The 5,007-nt window shown below is 34.0% G+C and overlaps 1 protein-coding gene across 1 annotated transcript in view; it reads right to left on the bottom strand.

Moving 5' to 3' along the window:
- LOC106869877 (guanylate cyclase soluble subunit alpha-2) overlaps nt 1–5,007 on the bottom strand; it is a 315,656-nt gene that overhangs the window by 142,342 nt on the left and 168,307 nt on the right. The window lies entirely within an intron of this gene.

The following is a 5,007-nucleotide window of genomic DNA, read 5'->3' as shown; positions in this document are numbered from 1 at the left end:
TATATATATATATATATATATATATATGTAAATGTAGATGCATTTTCATTTATCTTTCATGATGAAAAGCCTAACAGAATGATGTTGTCTCCGCAATTAATACGACAACGAGGCGAAATCTCAAACTGTTTGCATATTCATGAATATAGACATACCTTCATTCAACCATATACATATGCACACACACACGCACACACATACACACACACATATACGTACACGTATGTTAATATACAAACATATATACACACACAGATATATTTATATAATCATAAATATGTATATATATATAGACACGTATATATATATGTATACATACATATCTATGTATATATATGTGTGTATATATATCTAGGTATGTATGCATGTATATATATATATATAGAGATAGATAGATAAATATAGCATCGTAAATTCATAAAATTGTGCAACATAAGGCACAACGACACATCCCAAAAAGATAGCCAAATTCACACATTCATAATTGCAAGCACTCACACATAGGTGATATATATATGTACGTGTGTGTGTGTGTGTGTGTGTGTGTGCACAATATATGTAGATATGTATGTAAGCATGTGTATGTAGGCATTATATGCAGAATATATTAAAGTGTGTGTAATTATCACTAAAGGACCTGGTCATTGTTGACTTGGTTAAGTGTAGTTTTATGCGTGGAAATTGCATAAAAGGAGAAATGACAAAAGATGTTAAAACGTTTAGCGGTTCATAACTAGATCTGGGGATGAAATAGGGCCATTTCGGTAACAGGGGTCTTTTTTCCGTTCGGATCCACTCCATTGCGAAGACAGTATTCGCGAGGTAACGCCTGTAGAAAATATCCCTTCACAAATTTATATGGTTCCCCGAGTCCTTTCATATAAAAAATATACTGTATGAGTTTCCGTTTTACAAAGGTATAGTTTCCCCCTTTCTTTCCATTTTGCGTGATTGCAATCTTACAAACACTCCGCCGTAACATGTCTGGTATGGTAACATGTACCAAGCTTTCCTTAATTCTCCAAGGTGACAGTGTAGTCGCGAGCAAACATAGGGACCTCATTGAGCGCCGCATATCTAACTCAGTGGTTCATCCTGAATTTCACAGGTGGAAGAGAAAGAAAGAAAGAGGGAGAGAGAAAGAGAGAGAGACCCGTAAGTGTCCTGCTTGTATGGCCCTCACTCAGATGAGCCTACGTTAGTTTGCGCTAGATCACACATTGCGACGCCTTGACCGAAATTTGAGCCAACAACCTTTTGATATTTAGCTGAGGATCCTACATAACAGGACAAGCACCTTGATAACAGAGAATGTAGTTTAGAATTTATCATAAAATGGAGAACAAAGTCTAAAAGAAGATGATTTGGCATAGATCCCTGTAGAGTAAAAGCGGCAACGCAAAGGGATTATTTTCCGCTACAATCCGCCGGCAAAGTCTTTGAATCGATTGATGAAAATGTTTATTTTTCTTCTCAAAGAACATTTTCTAAATACAGGATTGCGTTTAACTCCCGATGGCAATCATCAAATCTATTGCGAAATTAGACAGTTCACTTTTATTGATTTCGTCATTCTATTGATGTTTACTGAATGACACAAGCATCTTCTGATCGGAGATCGACGTTATGCAGTGTTTCGAAAAATGATCTTTGGGTAGAAAAGGTACCCCGATTTTTTAGAGTTCGAAAGAGATCAACGAGTGATATTAACCATTTATATAAGAAGTTATTTAAAAGAAATTTAAGAGTAAATTGAAGGATTATTCAATAAGTTGAAGCAGAATATATATTTGGTAATTATTGCAAAGTATATAATTTTGTTTTGTCATATATAGTCGTGAGATTGACCATACATATTGTTTGCACAGGCAAATGATGATGTTGATGAAGATGACGACGACGACGACGATGATGATGATGGAGATGGTTATGGTGATGGTGATGGTGATGATGGTTATGGAGATGATGATGATGATAATGATGATGATGACGACGAAGACGACGAAGATGATGATGGTGATGACACTGTTGATGATGACGGTGGTGGTGATGGTGATGATGGTTATGGTAATGACCATGATGATGATGATAATGATGCTGATGATGACGACGACGACGACGACGATGATGATAATGATGATAATGATGATGATAATGATGATGATGATGACGACGACGTCGACGATGATGACGACGACGACGATGATGATGAAGATGATGATGCAGTTGCTATTTTGTGATAATTATTGTTTGCTTATCTTTTTGGTTCCCCCCCCACCTAACATGGATTCCCATTTTACTCGTGCTTCAAAGCAAAATTAAAAGATTTTTCTTTCAATTAATTAAACATTGCAATCGGGAACTCATTGCACAAATGCTAACTAAGAGGAACATGATGGTAATAGCAATCAAAACAATTATTAGAATAATGATGATGATGATGATGATGATGATGATGATAATAATAATAATAATAATAATAATAATAATAATAAGAAGAAGAAGAAGAAGAAGAAAAAGAAGAAGAAGAAGAATAAGAAGAAGAAGAAGAAGAAGAAGAAGAAGAAGAAGAAGTAGATGAAGAATAAGATGATGAAAAAGGATGAGGAGAAGAAGATGAAGAAGGAGAAAAAGAAGTGGAAGAAGATGAAGAAAGAGGAGGAGGAGGAGGAGGAGAAGGAGAAGGAGAAGAAGAAGAAGAAGAAGAAGAAGAAGAAGAAGAAGAAGAAGAAAAAGAAGAGGGTGAAGAGAATGACGAAAAAGGAGAAGTTGAAGAAGGAGGAGGAGGAGGAGGAGGAGAAGAAGAAGGTGAAGGAGAAGACGCGGGATTCTTTCAGTTTCCATCTACTAAATCCACTCACAGGGCTGTGGTCGGTCGAGGCTATAGTAGTACACACATACAAACAAACACACATACACAAATACATACACTAGGATGCATAGACTCAAACACAAACACACACACACTAGCACACATACACACACTTACATACTCAAACTCATACACGAGATAGTCATGGATTACACGCAGAATGTTCTAATATTATATTATCAGTAATGCTGCGAGCTGCCTAAATCGTTTGAACGCGAATAAAATTCTTAACAACATTTCCTTCATCTTTACGCTCTGAGTTCACATCCCACTGTGGTCGACTTTGCCTTTAATCCTCTCAGAGTCAATAAAATAAGAACCAGAAATAGTCAGTATTTATATTCATGGTGTGTGTGATCCGTACAAGGTTGAAACGATCGTAACAAAAGAATGAATGTTATACCAATATATCCATTCTTAGAATTCCTACACCCACACACACAAACATACGCACACACACACACACTTACAGACACGCGCACACACACATATTCATATGCAAAGAGTAAGAGGAAGGGAATATGCATATAGTTTGACATAGAAGTATAAGAGATTTGAAAAGAAATATAAAATTTAACAGAATATTATCAGATTAATTTTTGCCTCTTTAATAATTTCTCTGCTGATATCTCTGATTATATAAAAATTAAATATTATACGTAATATTTATAAGTGAAAATAGTTTTGAAATAGAGAAATGAAAAAATGGCGACCAAATTACAAAATCACAATATGAACTAATACAAAACATAAAATTTTTTTATAAAAGCGAAGAGAAATGATGGGAACTGCAAGAAGAATTACATTTATATCAACATAATGCACTACGGATGATCACCAGTATATGGAACAATAGGAAATTTAGGTCTATCTATCTATCTGTCTGTCTGTCTGTCTGTCTGTCTATTTGTCTGTCTGTCTATCTATCTATCTATATGTATATACATATACGTATATACATATATGTATACATATATATGTGCGTATACATATATATATATATATATATATATATATATATATATATATATATATATATATATATATATATACGTATATATATATATATATACACATATATATATATATATATTTGTGTGTTTATATATAGACATCAAAATATATTCATACATATATGTACACATATACACATACATAGCCTGACATACACTATGTACGAACATCCATATGAACAAATATATTTTATTCGCGTCCTCCATATATGATGTGCTCAGATTTTCACTCCACTTCGCGTAAACACTCGCAGTCACTTAGAAACCTATGGTTAAGCTATTCATATCCCTCTAAATATACACAAAGGTTTCTACATTTATCATATCCAACATAATCATAGACACGAATATTTATAATGATATGCATATAGACAGATTCATGTTATTCGGACATTAAAATATTTGGTTTTCTTTTTAGTGGTCCTAGGGATACCTTAAACAGGGTTGCTTCTTCTATGACAATAAACGAGGGGGGGGGGGTTAAACCAAGAAATATTACATGTGCGTGTATGGCTATTATCTATCTCATATAAATCGCACAGTGTATAAATTTTTTTTGTAACTATTGTTATATAGTGCCTGGTTATAGTCACGAAAGATTTACTGAAGGATATAATTTAGAAAATCTGAAATATATACATGTAATGTGATTATTAGTTATAGTCGGGCTTAGACAAAAGGGGAGACACAAAGAGGTGTAAGGTCACACTGACGAAGTTAGCTAATAATACATTCTGTTCTATAGATATTGTTAATCCAACAAAACTAAGCAGGCCCTTATATAGACGTTCCATGAATTATATGTGAACGTGTGTCATTGTTAAAATGCCATCATCACTATAGATTCCGCCGTCGATAAAAGGGAATTAGCTCTTAAGTGTAAAAAATGAAGTAATACGAGGTGGTGGATGACTTCAATTGAGAACCTCTCAGACCAGTAAATATATTCGTGTGCTCCACTATGCATTCAGTCCATTTGCAGTTGCTAGTTATCAACATCAAGTGTATATACACTATATACAAGCACATGAATACACACGCGCACACACACTCATACACATGCACATACACATATATATGTATATACATGACACACACATATATATACATGTATATATATAT

The sequence above is a fragment of the Octopus bimaculoides genome, chromosome 20 (genome assembly GCF_001194135.2).
Source record: "Octopus bimaculoides isolate UCB-OBI-ISO-001 chromosome 20, ASM119413v2, whole genome shotgun sequence".
Lineage (NCBI taxonomy): Eukaryota > Metazoa > Mollusca > Cephalopoda > Octopoda > Octopodidae > Octopus > Octopus bimaculoides.
The sequence above is the reverse complement of the archived record's forward strand: the minus strand, read 5'-3'. Positions and strand labels throughout refer to the sequence as shown.